Below are 17454 nucleotides of genomic sequence, written 5' to 3'. Positions count from 1 at the left end.
ATTTAAAGTTTAGAACTAAAACTTCAGACTAAAACTAGAGACTGCATGGCAAAAACTTCAGCATATTTGGTCGGAAGTTTTCGCAAAAAAGCTAAACAACTTCATCAGTTTTAGTTTGAAGTTTTTAGGGAAAAACTCATTGCTAAACTACAAACTGCAGGACAAAAACTTCAGCATCTTTTAGTATGAAGTTTTAGCAAATGAACTAAAAAACCTTAAGCATGCATAAGTATGATGTTTACCAAATTACAGTACAAAAACTTTAAAACAAACATAAAGCTGAAGTTTTAGGAAATACAGTTCAAAACCAATTCAAAAAACAAACTTAATAACTTACTTCATCCGCAAGATCAGAGGTAGGGTCCACAAGCTCGGTAAAGAATGACTTTGGAATATCGATTCCAGCTAATCTGAATGGCTTGGAATTATATTCCCTGGCATCCATCTTCAACCAGTCTGTAAATCTCTGCATCAATCCACTGTCTTGATTAACATAATGGAAAGGACACCTTTGTGTAGTCTTTCCTGCTTTCCAATCTTTCCCCCTTGGCTTTTGTTTAGGAATGACGTAAGGAGATTTCAACCAAATACTCTCCATACGAATCCTTTTCCCTATTTTAGCTGGTTTTCTTTTTTATTGCTCTTCCTGCTGTTCTGTCGTAACTAACTGTTGCGTCTTAGAAATAGGGGAAACATCCACAGCCATAGCGACAGATACTAGACTAACTCCCTGCTGTTCACGATGTTCTTGTCTCTCTTCACCACCAACAACAGCAGCAAAATTACCTTCTGAACCACTCCCTTGTGTACTACCCAGTGAAAATGAACATAAATTGAAGTTGGGGATATCACTGGTGTCACGCAAAATATTAGGAGAACTGGACACCTTCATTCTCTTAGGATTTGGAAGAAGTTGTGATGCATCAAATGTGAAGTTGTGATGCATCATTTAACGGCATAAGGCCCTGAGAAGCTTCGTATTATATGTATTGACTTGCGTGCGTGGTTGAATTCAGTTACCGAATGATTCAGAGTGATTTGGGACACTTAATCCCTAAAACGGAAGCTTCAGCCTTAGGATTTTGACCATAGTCGGAGCTGTGTGAAGACGGCTACAAAATGGAGTTTTGTCAGTTCCGTTAGCTCCGTTGGATGATTTTGGACATAGGAGCATGTCCAGACTATATATTTGAAGTCTGTAGGAGATTTAGGCTTGAAATGGCAAAAGTCACAATTTTGGAGATTTTGACCGGAAGTGGACATTTTGATATCGAGGTCAGATTCGATTTCGGAAGTTGGAGTAGGTCCGTAATGTTGAATATGACTTGTGTGCAAAATTTGAGGTCAATCGGACGTGGTTTGATAGGTTTCGGCATCGGTTGTAGAAATTTAAAGTTTCAAGTTCATTAAGTTTGGATTGGAAGGTGATTCATAGTTTCGTCGTTGTTTGATATGATTTGAGACCTCGAGCGAGTCCGTATTAGGGTATGGAACTTGTTGGTATGCTTGGACAGGGTCCCGGGGGCCCTGGTGTGTTTCAGACGAGTTAAGATGTTTTTCATGGTTTTGAACAGGTTTGGTTCCGGTATTTTTGCACCTGCGACACTTTGGAGCACAGGTGTGGCTCCGCTTCTGCGTGAGCCTGTTCGCTTCTGTGGTCATGGTGGCCTGGAGGCTCTCTCGCTTCTTCGAAGGCCGGCACGCAGGTGCGAAGGCCGCTTTTACGGTCCAGCGATCGCATATGCGAAGAAGCTTGCTTCTGCGCTTCCTTTGGTGCTTCTGGGGGCCGCTGGTGCGGCTTTAATTCCGTAGATGCGGATCCAGGCCTGGACAGTTGAGTTTGCAGATGCAAATGATTTCTCGCAAATGCGAGAGTGCAGATGCGCTTCCTTGTCCGCAAATGCGGAAGTCCTAGGCAGAATCATTTAAGTCGAGGGTTTGGCTATTTTCTTCATATTTTGAGTTTTAGACTTCGGTTTTGGGAGCTTCCTTGTGGGTTTTCAATAAAAACGATTGAGTAAGTGTTCTTCACCTAGAATTTAATATATTCCATGATTCTATCTTTATTTTTTTCATTTAAATTGTGTTTTGAGTTGAGGAAAATGGAGGTTTTTGAAGAAAACATCCAAAATGAAAATTCATGATTTGAGGGACGAAATGGTATCGGAATTTGATAATTTTAGTATGGTTGAACCCGTATTAGAATGGGTGTTCTAGTTTTGTGAAATTTGTCAGGTTCCGAGGTGCGGGCCCGGGGGTCGACTTTTGGGTCGATTTTTAGATTTTGATAAAGATTGAGGCTTTATGATCCGGAATAGTTTCTTATGAACATTATTTGTTCTTTGAAGTTATTTTGGTTAGATTTGAGCATAGTACCCGAGAAGTTCATTTTTGAGTATTGGTCTGGCTTCTTTGAGGTAAGTATCTTGCCTAACTTTGTGTGGGGGAACTATCCCTTAGGATTTGAGTCTTCTATGCTAATTGTAGTCTGTGTACGCGAGGTGACGAGTACGTGCTAAAACTTATTTGTGGAAAGTTGGCCTTTTAGGGTTCTTAGGTCCTTGTATTCATTGATTATGCAGTTGTTATGTTATGAATACGTCTCTTAATTACTAGTTTCACCTCTACATGCTTTAATTAGAATTAATTGCTTCATGATCCGCCCTTGATGCTTATTTGAGTCATATGTGCCTTAACTGAAATTGTTATCTCTTCTATTGCCATGTTATCTTTCCCTTAACTGCTTATCTTTATTTGAAGTTATAATTATCTCTTTCGTAATTGTTCATCCTTAATTGAGGCTATCATTATCTTTCTGCTGCTTATCCCTAATTGAATTTGTTGTATCTCTTTCTTAATTGCCAACTTTAAAAGAAGTTAGATATCCTATATTTTAGTTGACTTGTCCTTATTTGGAATTGTTTCGCCTTGTGTTAGCTCCCTCGTTGTCGAACTGTACATTGTGGACCATTGTTACATAATATTTCCTTTCTTGTTGAGTTGTTCTTATTATTACTAGAATTCTCTATTGTGGCCACTCCTCGTGAATTAATTCCTCAGTTCCTTTCAGTTCTGGAATTTCTGAGTTGATTTATTTTTCGTACCCTTGTATTAGTATTATTGTTGTTGTTGTACTTGTTGTTCATGCGTATTTACTTTGAGACTACGAGGCGGTACCTCGGGAGATCCCCCTGCCTTGCATATTTACTTTGGGACTACGAGGTGGTACCTCAGGAGATCCCACTGTCTTGCATATTTACTTTTGGGACTACGAGGCGGTATCTCGGGAGATCCCCTGTTGAGCATTTACTTTTGGGACTACGAGACAATATTTCGGGAGTGCCCTTTGTTGACATATCTTTGCTATGGGGTTGCACGAGGTTTCTTCCGTGCTATTGTTAGTGTTGATATTTGCACATGCAGCGTGACATGGCGGGATATATATATATATGTGGGTTGCGCATATGGCGAGACAAGGTGGGAATATTATTATGCACGTGTGGAGAGACAAGGCGGGCATTTACTTTACTATTGCACACGTGGCGAGGCAAGGTGGGATATGTCAGGGATTGATTTGTGATGGCCTGGGGGCATTTTTGTTGTTGATATTTGTGTAGTGGTACACTTACCTGTGTGAGCTTTATCTTGTGAAAGTTGTGAGAAAACATTCTACGTGCTGTCTGTTCTTTTCCTTATGCTCACTAGCTGGGATGAACTATGTTAGGACACTTGCACAAGCATACATGTAGTTAAGCACTCTTATCAGATAAGAGGTGTTTCTTGATATTGTTGAGTATAAATGCACACCATTGCTTACTTGCCTTCTATGTGAGAATGGCTCTATTTGGCACGCGAGTCGTCAGTACAGTTATGAGGTGTAATGAGGGCACATGATGCTATGTGTTAGAGTTCAGGTATTGAGACCTGTGAGTTGTGATTTGTCTGAGGTTCGGTACCTCTTGGAGTTTGTTGACTAAAACCTGATGTGAAAGCGGTCGTTGTTGCTGAGTTATTGTTTGTTCTTGTTGTATCTGTGATTTTGGATTTAGGTTGTGTTTACGTTCATCCTTCTATGTCATTATTATGGTATTTCGCTGATACTTGTTGTTTTCCTTTCCTATTGCAATTACTGTATTATTAGTCATACCGCGTAGTCTTTATGTAGATATTATACTCTGTTGTTTCTATACTTATACTTTGTTTAGGTCATTTAGTCCAGTAGGTGTCTTGGCTGTTCCTCGTCACAAATCCATTGAGGTTAGTCTTGATACTTGCTGGGTACCGCCGTGGTGTACTCATACTACACTTCTGCACATTTTTGTGCAAATTCAGGTATTTCAAAGTCAGTTGATCATTAGCTAGCTGTGCGGATTGTTGCTGTGGAGACTCAAGGTAAACCTGCTACTGCGTTCGCAGGCTTTAGAGTTACCTTCCTATTTTTTATTCACACTGTTTTACCTATCTCCAAACAGTTGTATTTAGAAATTTGTAGCAATCTCTGTAGAGCTTATGACTTGTACTACCGGTTTTAGGAATAGTAAATTTTTTTTTTAATAAAGAATTCCATTTCAAGTTGTTAGATGTTATTTATTATGGTTGTTATTTAATAAATTGTAGGATTGCCTAGTCCCTAAGACTAGGTGCCATCAAGATACCAAACGGAGGGGAAATTGGGTCGTGACAAGTTGGTATCAGAGCTCTAAGTTCATAGGTGCTACGAGTCATACGCGAGTTTAGTAGGGTCTTACAGATCGGTACGGAGACATCTGTACTTATCTTCGAGAGACTACAGAACTATTAGGACAGTTTCACTTCCTTCATTCCTATCGTGCGAGTTCATTGATCTCAAAGTTGAACTTTTATTATTCCATTCTCTCACAGATGGTGAGGACACGAGGGGAAGTTACTGATGACATTACCCCCGGAGCAGATGTCGCTAGGGGAAGAGGCAGAGGCCGATGAGGAGCACGTGCCACAGCTAGGGCACCTTCCAGTTGGGGGCAGATACCGGAGGCGCTTGCTATTACCCCCGGACTTCAGGAGACTTTATAACAGTTCTTGAGCATGTTTGGTACATTGACTCAGGCGGGGTTGATTCCGGTTGCACCAGCTATTTCACAGACCGGGGGAGGAGCTCAAACTCCTGCCGCCCACAATCTAGAGCAGCGGGTTCATATTGGTCAGGTTCCAGGCGTCATGGCGACATAGCCTATGGTCCCAGTTCAGCCCGTGGTTAGGGCAGCAACATTTGACAAAGAACAACTTAGACTTGAGAGGTACAAGAAGTACCACCCTCCTACCTTCAGTGGATTAGCGACAGATGATGCCCAGGGTTTCCTGGAGGAGTGTCACCGCATTCTCCGTACTATGGGTATTGTGGAGACGAGCGGGGTTGCTTTTACTACGTTCCAGCTCGGGGGAACAACTTATCAGTGGTGGCGGGCATATGAGTTAGCCCGGCCGAGTCAGCTTCACTTACATGGGTTCAATTTTCCGAGATGTTCCTGAGAGAGTTTGTACCTCAGTCCCTTCGAGATGCATGTCGCACGGAGTTTGAGCAGCTGCGCCCGGGCACTATGTTAGTGTCAGAGTATGCCATTAGATTCAGTGATTTGGCTAGACATGCACCTCCTTCGGTTCAGCACGACTCGGGAGATAGAGTCGGATGTTTCATTTCAATAGGTAGTAGGGATCGCTCACCGAGTAGAGGGCATGTGGGATCAGGAGAGAGGAGCCAGGTGAAGTCAAGAGAGAGAGGACTGGGAGGCGAGGAGGCCTCGTAGACCAGAGAGATCTATTGGTCCTTATTTTGGAGGCAGGGTACGACATGGTAGAGGTTTTGTGGGTCAGCTAGTTCAGTTTGCACTTCAGGCTTCACACAGTGTTTCAGGTGCTCATGGGTCTCAGAATACCCGTACCGCACAGTTCCCACAGCCACGTTAGCAGAGAGGTTGCTTCGAGTGTGGAGATACCAGCCACAGGGTGAGAGATTATCCTAGACTCCAGATAGGAGTGTCACAACGGAGTATTCAGGCGAGTAGAGGGCGCCCAAGAAGGGAAGGCCCGGCCCGTTGATATGTTTCATATAGTAGGCTTGAGGCCATTGCGCCAGATGATGTCATAAATGTATGCTTTTGATTTGTTACAAAGGGGCACCATTCGTATTTTGATTCGGTTTTGCTTATCGGGGCAAGTTCCCCTATTTGTTGTCCCACCTATGGGTGAGTTCATGACCTAGTATTATGTTTATGTGTTTGCCCTTTTGGGAGATTCTATGAGTGATAGCCGTGTCTATCGTTGTTTTAATTCATTATTGAAAGTTACGAGGCTAGAAGTGAATTCATGTTGTCTATTATGGTAGGTTTGATGTGATTCCTGAGTAATTTGGTTAAGATTTCTGATTTGATACTCTACCGGGGTGAGAGTTCAGTAAGTGTTGTGACTTTATTTGCAGAATTTAGTTAGTGGAAGATTTCAATTGGTATGATGTGTATTCGGCTTGTGATTCAGAGTTAAGGGTGAGACCCTCGCGATTCCATGTGATTTGATATGTTTGAGTCGGGCTGCGTGCCGCGGTGGAAGTTATATCAAGATGAGATCCTTGTGATTTGTTCATATACTTTAATTTTTTCTTTTTAAATTGATTTGTAGGATGGTACTCATAGAGAGTTGTGCTTGTCGGGCATTGTTTGATATTTCTCTTATGTGTTTCTCTTTACATATTCGGTCATTTTGCGTTCTATGCTTCTTGAGTTTTAGCTTGCGGGGTGTGTGCCCGGTGGTGTTAGTTGTGACTTGTTGATCCGGGTGTATAGTTATGAGGTCTTCGTGTTGCTTGCATCATTGTCAGCATTGTGGAGGTTTTAAACGGGTTGCGAACGGATATGAGATTAATTGCCGGTGCTAGTTTTGATTACGGGCAGCTATTGTGATAAAAAATATTATTATTGGCCTATGTGTGGTGTGTCACGTTATGTGGTTGTACCTTGCGGGTGTAGGCATGAGTTTCCGAAGCTGGTTGAGACTGATACCGGGTATGGATTTAGAATCGAGTCTTTTGGAGATGAATGGAAGGTGAGAATTTTGACTCTAAGGCTTATCGGAGCTAGTAGAAAGGATAAATTACAGTTGAGATGGTGTTGTTAGGGTTATGTGGATTGGGGTGACATTGTCACGACCCCAAATTCCCTCCGTAGGAGGTCGTGATGGCACCTAGTCTCTAAGACTAGGTAAGCCTATCAATGCGGAATAATAATAGATATCTGAAATAAATAAACTATAATTCAAACAATTACAACTCCCAAAACCCGGTAGAAATAAGTCACAAGCTTCTAAGAATTTATTCTCAATGTCTCTATATATCAAGGTTTAAAGAAAATAAAGAAGCAACATGATAATGATAGAAGGGAACTCTGGAGTCTGCAGACGCTGGCAAATATACATCGAAGTCTCCGTACACAGGTAACTCACTGATGTCTGGGCTGGTAAGATGTACCTGAATCTGCACAAAAAGATGTGCAGAAGCGTAGTATGAGTACACCACAACGGTACCCAATAAGTGCCAAGCCTAACCTCAGTAGAGTAGTGACGAGGTCGGGTCAGGCCCTACTAAAAAATAAATAATGGCATGGTAAAATGTTTAACAATATAATAAGATAAAATGACAATGGAAATGAATCAACTAGTATGTCACCATTTAATTACACCAAATAATGGCAATTAATACCTCGTGGAAACAAAACAAAATTATTTTCAACTTTCAGGAAAATCACAACAATAATCAAAGGCAACTGCAACCATAAATCAATTTCAACAAGGGCACTCCTGAGGTATCGCCTCGTAGTCCCAAATCATACCCTACTAGCCATGTGTATCAAGCCACCCTTATCTCACCGCATGCGTTTCAACACCCAAACCTCATACCACCGCATGCGTATCAATATCATAATATATCACAATTTGCACCTCAATTGCCCAAATATTTCAATTTGCCAAAATAAATCAACAAAAATATTTTTCCATAATAAAGAGCTCACGGTTCATGCCAAAATAATTCAACAATAATATTTTTCCACAATAAAGAGTTCACGGCTCCATCACAATGAGTACAAAAATCTCACAAAAAATATTCGGGAATAAATAACTCAACAAAATAATATTTCAAAAATTTAATACGTTGCTTCAATACCAAATTTAAAATATCAAATAATTCATATTAATAATATTTAATTTAAAGAAAATCAACCTTCAAATAATGCATAGAATAAAAGAAATCAAGTTTCAATTAAACAGGTAAAACAATTAGCAGGAAAATGTCAAGCAAATTTAAAGTATAAACATTTAAATCAATGATGAAGAATATAACAAGGTAAAATTATTTAATTGATATGCAACAATGATCTACACAATTTAAAGACATAATCTTTCACATTTAGCCCGTGTACATACTCGTCACCTCGTATACACGACTTTCAACACATTTCAATTTATCACTTCAATACCAATTCTAGGGGAAATTTCTCCCACACAAGGTTAGACAAGTCACTTACCTCATCTTGCTCCAATTTAATCACGTAGTATGCCTTTTCCTCGATTTTCTGACTCCGATCGACTCGTATCTAGTCATAATTAATTCGATACAGTCAACAAAAATTATAGAATCAATTCCATAAGAAAATACTATATTTTTCAATAAAATCCGAAATTAACTCAAAAATTGCCTGTGGGGCCTACGTCTCGGAATTCGGCGAAAGTTATGAAATATGAACGCGCGTTCAACCACGAGTCTAACCATACCAAAATGACTAAATTCCAATAACAATTCGACCCTCGAATCCTCAAATCTATCTAAGAGGGTTTTTAAAATTTTCCAAATTAAATCACCAATTAATTGTTAAAAACAGTGATGGATTTGGGTAATCTAACCAAGATTGAGTTAAGAACACTTACCCCGATGTTTTCTCTGAAAATCTCCCAAAAATGGCCTCAATCCGAGCTCCAAATCGTTAAAAATGGAAAATGGGACAAAGTCCCATTTTCAGAACTTAAACATTTTGCCCAGTGATTTCTTCTACGCGATCGCGGACCAACTCCCGCGATCGCGAAGCACAAGTTTTTACCGCCCAAAAATAACTCTACATGATCGCGAAAAATCCCACGCGATCGTGGAGCACAGCCTCCGCAAGCCTATGCGATCGCGATCCTTCTCACGCGATCGCGAAGCATTAATCGCGTGGCCCAGCTTCTGCCTCGTTTCCTTTTCGCGAACGCGGTCTTAGCCACGCGTTCGCATAGCACAGCTTTCCAAACCTATGTGATCGCGGACTCGCCCACACGATCGCATAGCATAAAATTTTAGCTGCCCAATTAACCCTACGCGATCGCATACCTTCTCACACGATCGCGTAGAAGGAAACCAGAACCTGCAGAAACCAGAACTTCAGCTATCAAGCCAAGTCCAAAACTACTTCGTTAAGCATCTGAAACTCACCCGAGCCCCTCGGGACCTCAACCAAATATACCAACAAGTCCTAATACATCATACAAACTTAGTTGAGTTCTCAAATCACATCCAACAACACTAAAAACACGAATCACACATAGATTCAAGCCTAATGAACTTTGAAACTTTCAATTTCTACAAATGACGCCGGAACCTATCAAATCAAGTCCGATTGACCTCAAATTTTGCATGCAAGTCATAAATGACATAACGGAACTATGAAATTTTTTGGAACTGGATTCTGACTCCGGTATCAAGAAACAACTCCCCGGTCAAACTTCCAAAACTTAAATTCCTATTTTAGCCATTTCAAGCCTAATTTAACTATGGGCTTCCAAATAAAATTCCGAACTCCTAAGTCCAAAATTACCATACGGAGCTGTTAGAATCATCAAAATTCTATTCCGGGGTCATTTGCTCAAAATGTTGACCGAAGTCAAACTTAGCATTTTAGGGCAAACTTAAGGAACCTAGTATTCCGATTTCAACCCGAACACTTCCAAATCACGAACCAACCATCCTCACAAGTCATAAATTTATAAAAGCACATACGGGGAGTTTTATTTAGAGAAACAGGGTTCTAAAAGTTAAAATAACTGGTTGGGTCATTACATATGTGGGGTCACCCGCGGGTGTATGTTGGATATGTGCTTTCAGTGATTTGAAGACTTCGAGGTGATTCTTGGCACGTTCGAGGATGAATGTTTTTTTAAGAGGAGAAGGATGTAATGACCCAGCCAGTTATTTTGAGAATTTAAGTCTCGTTCGGCGGCATAAGTCCCTGAGTAGCTTCGTATTATATGTATTGACTTGTGTGTGTGGTTGAATTCAATTACCGGATTATTAGGAGTGATTTGGGACACTTAGTCCCTAAAACGAAAGCTTAAGACTAAGGATTTTGACCATAGTTGGAACTATGTGAAGACGACTCTGGAATGGAGTTTCGTCCATTCCGTTAGCTCCGTTGGGTATTTTGGACTTAGGAGTGTGTCCGGACTGTGAATTTGAAGTCTGTAGCTGATTTAGGCTTGAAATGGCGAAAGTCGAATTTTTGGAGATTTTGACCGGAAGTGGACTTTTTGATATCGGGGTTAGATTTCAATTTCGGAAGTTGGAGTAGGTCTGTAATGTTGAATATGACCTCTGTGCAAAATTTGAGGTCAATTGGGCGTGGTTTGATAGGTTTCGACCTTGGTTGTAGAAATTTGAAGTTTCAAGTTCATTAAGTTTGGATTGGAAGGTGATTCATAGTTTCAATGTTGTTTGATATGATTTAAGACCTCGAGCGAGTCTGTATTAGGGTGATTCATTTCCCGGGAGGCCCAAGTGTGTTTCAGACGAGTTTCAGATTTTTTCATGGTTTTGAACAGGTCTGGTTCTGGTATTGTCGCACCTGCGACACTTTGGAGCGCAGGTGCGGCTCCGCTTCTGCGTGAGCCTGGTCGCTTCTGCGGTCATGGTGGCCTGGAGGCTCGCTCGCTTCTGCAGAGGCCGGCACGCAGGTGTGAAGGCCGCTTTTGCGGTCCAGCGATCGCATCTGCGAAGAAGCTCGCTTCTACGCTTCCTTTGGCGCTTCTGCGAGGCCGCTGGTGCGGCTTTAATTCCGTAGATACAGATCAAGGCCTGGACAACTGAGTTTGCAGATGCAAATGATTTCTCGCAAATGCGAGAGTGCAGATGCGCTTCCTTGTCCGCAAATGCGGAAGTTCTGGGCAGAATCATTTAAGTCGAGGGTTTGGCCATTTTCTTCATATTTTGAGTTTTAGACTTCGTTTTGGGAGCTTCCTCGTGGGGTTGTCAAGCAAAACGATTGGGTAAGTGTTCTTCACCTAGAATTTAATATATTCCATGATTTTGTCTTCATTTTTATCATTTAAATTGTGTTTTGAGTTGAGTAAAATGGAGGTTTTTGAAGACAAATTCCAAAATTAAAAATCATGATTTAAGGGACGAAATGGTATCGGAATTTGATAGTTTTAGTATGGTTGAACTCGTATCGGAATGGGTGTTCGGATTTTGTGAAATTTGTTGGGTTCCGAGGTGCGGGCCCGGGGGTCGACTTTTGGGTCGATTTTTAGATTTTAATAAAGATTGAAACTCTATGATCCGGAATAGTTTCTTATGAGCTTTATTTGTGCTTTGAAGTTACTTTGGATAGATTTGAGCCGTCCGGAGGTCATTTCACCCGAGAAGTTCATTTTTGAGTATCGGTCTGTCTTCTTTGAGGTAAGTATCATGCCTAACTTCGTGTGGAGGAACTATTCCTTAGGATTTGAGTCTTCTATGCTAATTGTAGTTCGTGTATGCTAGGTGACGAGTACGTGCTCAGAATTATTTGTGGAAAGTTGGCCTTTTAGGGTTCTTAGGTCCTTGTATTCACTGATTATGCAGTTGTTATGTTATGAATACATCTCTTAATTACTAGTTTCACTTATACCTGCTTTAATTAGAATTAATTGCTTCATGACCCGTCATTGATGCTTATTTGAGTCATCTGTGCCTTAACTGAAATTGTTATCTCTTCTATTGCCATGTGATCTTTCCCCTAGCTGCTTATCTTTATTTGAAGTTATAATTATCTCTTTCGTAATTGTTCATCCTTAATTGAGGCTATGATTATCTTTCTGTTGCTTATCCCTAATTGAATTTGTTGTATCTCTTTCTTAATTGCCAACCTTAAAAGAAGTTAGATATCCTATATTTTAGTTGACTTGTCCTTATTTGTAATTGTTTCTCCTTGTGTTAGCTCCCTCATTGTCGAACTGTACATTGTGGACCGTTGTTACATAATATTTCCTTTCTTGTTGAGTTGTTCTTATTATTACTAGCATTCTCTATTGTGGCCACTCCTCGTGAATTAATTCCTCTATTCCTTTGAGTTCTAGAATTTCTGAGTTGATTTATTTATCGTACCCTTGTATTAGTGTTATTGTTGTTGTTGTACTTGTTGTTCTTGCGTATTTACTTTGGGACTACGATTCGGTAACTCGGGAGATCCCCATGTCTTGCATATTTACTTTGGGACTACGAGGCATACCTTGGGAGATCCCCCCTGTCTTGCATATTTACTTTTTGGACTACGAGGCGGTACTGTCACGACCCAAAATCCAACTAGTCGTGATGGCATCTAACTCAACCCGTTAGGTAAGCCATTTACCAACTATCCAATTCCAATAATAATTATTAAAGCAATTTAAGTGAATAAAGGTCTTAATCTTATGCAATCCCCAAGAACTGGTAGTACAAATCATGAGCTTCTAAGAATAGAGTATACAAAGCGGAAATAAAATAATACATAGTCTGTTTGAATAATACATAAACATAACTTTTATAAATCTAAGGCTACCCTGAACAAGAGGCAGCTACAACAGGAATGCAGGTACATCTTCAAGTCCCACAACCATCGAACACAACAACAACAACAACCAGCATCTGCACGCAATGTGCAGAAGTGTAGTATCAGTACAACTGACCCCTTGTACAGAGTAAGTAACAAACCTCGCCGTAGGTTAAAAGTAGTGACGAGCTTCCACCAAGGTCGGGTCCAAAACCGATAGTCCACAACAATCCATAACAACATAAAGCAAATAATACCAGAAGTAACTCAGGGATAAAATACTCAGCCAAATCATGATTTCAAAAATAATAGTTCTTTCTTTCAAATACATCAGTGAAAACCCAAATAGTTTGCCGAAGTTGCCAAAAATATGAATAGTTTGAAAACAATAAATTTCTCCCAAAATCATTTCAATAATAAATAAGATATTTCATTTTCCTTCCGGATAACCCGTGTAAAACAAATGCATCACTATGCCCATCTGTCAAAAATTGTGAGAAATCATGAATGATGTGATGTTGTACAGTATGAGGAAAATACATCTCTATGCCTGTATGTCATGTGTGCATGCCAATGCGATGCAACTCAGTGATAAAATCATAAACAGCCCCTCGGGCAGAACATCACTTATATACATCCCCTCGGGCAAACCTCACAGTCACTCGTGCCACTCGGGCATACCTCACAATCACTCTTGCCACTCTGGCATACCTCATAATCACTCATGCCTCCCAGTCACTCAGCACTCGGCACTCGCACTCAGTAGGTACCTGCGCTCACTGGGGGTGTGTACAGACTCCGGAGGGGCTCCTTCAGGCCAAGCGCTATAATCTGCGCGGACAACTCACGTGCTATAATAATAAAGTATGCTGCAGGCGGGCATCCCCGATCCACACTCATCCTCACAATCAGGCCCTCGGCCTCACTCAGTCATCAATCTCTCCAGTCTCTTGGGCTCACAATATCATGAAAAATAGCCCAAAATGATGATATGATGTGTCAATAAATAACAACAGAGACTGAGATATGATATGCAATGAAATGAATATGACTGAGTATGAATTTTCAATTTAACACAATAATTTCACAGCAATATGACCTATGTGGGTCCCAATAATACTGGCACATAGCCTCAACATGATTTTTAATATGATTTTCAGCTTAATTTCGTCAACACATAAAACTACATAGAAAATGCCAAGATTAATTGACTACAAAATTTCACGAAAATAATTACGTCACAGTTTCTATAATGCATGCCCACACGCCCGTCACCTAGTATGTGTGTCACCTCCCAAAAATTCCACATAATACATATATTCAGGGTTCATACCCTCAGCTCCAAGATTAGAAGAGTTACTTACCTCGAACAGGCTAAATCCAATGTCGAGCAAGCTAAGCAATGCTCAAGAAATTCCATTTTGCGTGTATCAACTTGCAAACGGCTCGAATCTAGTCACAATTAATTTGATTCAGCCCACAAAATTTATAGGAATTAATTCCATATCAAAATACTAATATTTTCCAAAATAATCCGAAATTGCGCCCCAAAAATCACCCGCGGGGACCACGTCTCAAAATCCGATAAAACTCACAAAATACAACAACCCATCCAATTACAAGTTCAACCATACTAATTTGACTCAAATCCAACTCCAAATCGGTATTCAAACTTGAAAAATTCGTTTTGTGCCTTTATAGAAATTTCCTTCTATTTCTCTTGAAGATTCAATAATCTTACACCACAAATGAAGATTAATTCATGGAATATAATCACAAGGGAGTTAAGAACACATACCCCAAGTTGTGTGGAAAAATTCCTCTCCAAAATCGCCCACACCGAGCTCCAAAATGTCCAAAATGAGAACAAATCTCGAAACCCTCGTTTTAAATACAGCCCAGGCATTTCCGCACCTGCGGTGCCTGGGCTCTCACCTGCGCATCCGCATTTGTGAAACAAATTGCGCGCCTGCGGAAACAGCCGGTCCTCTAAAATCTCGCATCTGCGGCGCCTCACAGATGCGCATTCCCCTTCGCACCTGCGGTCGCCTCACGCCAGCCCCAGTCCGCATGTGCGCCAACACCTTTGCACCTGCGGCCTCGCAGATGCGGCAAATTCCTCGCACCTGCGAGCACTGCCCAGTTCCACACTTGACTGCTTCTACGATTGATCTCTCGCACATGCGGCTTCGCACCTGCGATCAAAAGCTTCGCAGGTGCGATCACACCAGTAGGCAGCAGTTCCAGCATTTCCTTAAGTCCAAATTTGATCCGTTTACCGTTCGGAGGCCCCCGGGACCTCAAACAATTGTATCAACAAGTCCCATAACATAACACGGACCTACTCGAGGCCTCAAATCACACCTAACAACATTGAAACGACGAATTACTCCTCAATTCAAAATCAACGAACTTTGAACTTTTAAATTCTATATCTTGTGCCGAAATACATCAAATCAATCAGGAATGACTTCAAAATTTTCACACAAGTCATAAATGACATAACGAAGCTATTCAAATTTCCAAAATCGAATTCCGACCCCGATATCAAAAAGTCAACCCCCGGTCAAATTTCCAAAAAATTCAACTTTCGGCATTTCAAGCTAAATTCCACTACGTACCTCCAAATAATTTTCCGGACACACTCCTAAGTCTAAAATCACCATACGGAGCTATTGGAATTATCAAAACCCCATTTTGAGGTTGTTTACACATATGTCGACATCCGGTCACTATTTTAACTTAAGCTTTAAACCTTGGAACTAAGTGTTCTAATTTATTCCAAAACCTCACCGGATCCGAATTGATTACCCCGACAATTCACACAACAGCTGTAAAGTACAATTTGAGCAGTAAATGAGGAGACGGGGTTGTAATACTCAAAACGACCGGCCGGGTCGTTACATTCTCCCCCACTTAAACATGCGTTCGTCCTCGAACGTGCCAAGAGTTGTTTCCAAACCATCAAACCACTGTTCCATCTTACCACACACGTACCCGGGGGTGAACTCACATCACCCTATTCCATATAAACTTGACAACACAATACAACTGATATCATTGATTTAACTTTAGCCCATAAACCTTGGAATTTAATTTCCAACCTTTAGAATTTCTTTCAAGACACGAATCTTACATTTACCCACTGTATGAGTTTGAACAAGCTATATCAAGTCATAACCATAACCATAACCACGAACATAATCACCTAACATATTACACAACTCGCATGCTCATAGCACCATTCCTGACCACAGTGACTACTCCAAAACCAACCAAATACTAGTATTAAACCCCTATCGAACCAAACCTCATCCCAAACCCTTCGTACACTGTTGATAATAAAAGAAACACGGGAAATTTTATGACCACTTACCAGATCAACAAGTCACGAAGCTCTCTTTCCCCAACCAGAACCACAATCACTTTTTGAGCCGACTTTCAATATTATACCCCCGAATATACCGAAATCAAACCTGACACTACCCATTCTAGGTCTAGTGACCTTATATTACTAAACACAATTGTTCCATAGACATGCCGCATCAATATAACATCAGAGCCACAACCCGTGCTATCCGTGCACCAATACGCAGTAATTCAAATGTACCCAGTCATGGAAAATGACTCAAATGAGAGAACTGCCCCGCCAGATTAACAAGTACCTCCATAACGAAACGCTGAAAATTCATCATACACCGTAGAACCATCACCCGATTCTAACACGAGGTTCATATTATATACCCCGAGCCACCCTGCTCCAAATTAATAACGACGGAGAGGCAATTGACAAAAATACCACACAAAACCTGAAAGGACATAACCATTACGCTATCGTTCATGTAATACCCAAATACTCATCACACTCAAATTCCGCTATAAAGCTCAAATAGAACCGCACCATCTGTGCACATAACCAATGAATCACAACTCCCCATAGCATAAAGGAGTAACTCACAGATCATTTGAGAACACGAATAATTTCAACATTAACCGAATGACACATCCCTCAATAATAGCAGTATGGAGCCAATCATTCCGGGTCGGTGTAGAATACACATCTTAATTGGGCATATCAATGGACCCCAAATCAACTCTGGTCACCCACAGTAGATAACTATCCCTCCGAAAATTCACCGCGACTAATTCATAATACATCCTATCATCTGACTAGCTTCGGCCACGACTTCACAGTCTGCAACCATGTACAATCTGCTCCTGAAACTCCCAAATTCCAAATTCATAGGACAAGTAAATCACCATATTTGATTCCATCTCCACCGCCCGAATGCCTAACACCTCTCTCATACACGATCATCCCACGAGAAATACTTTAAAAGTTCTTCCGTTTCACTTGTCAAAATTTGAATATCATAGTATATCAACCATGTGAGTACCGCAATACTAATTTATACATCTATAAGTCAAAATACAATGCGCCTTCTGAAGTCCGCTCCTTTTTCATACAACACCAAGTAGTAATAGTATTCATCTAGTTATTTGAACCGTCCATGTTGTCCAACATTCGTTACCTTCTCTTCAAGACTGTACTGCCACCTTGTACATGAAAATCTAGCTTTCGTACAACACATAATATCTATCTTGCCATCATGTG

Source organism: Nicotiana tomentosiformis, chromosome 4 (assembly GCF_000390325.3).
Source record: "Nicotiana tomentosiformis chromosome 4, ASM39032v3, whole genome shotgun sequence".
NCBI lineage: Eukaryota > Viridiplantae > Streptophyta > Magnoliopsida > Solanales > Solanaceae > Nicotiana > Nicotiana tomentosiformis.
The sequence above is the reverse complement of the archived record's forward strand: the minus strand, read 5'-3'. Positions refer to the sequence as shown.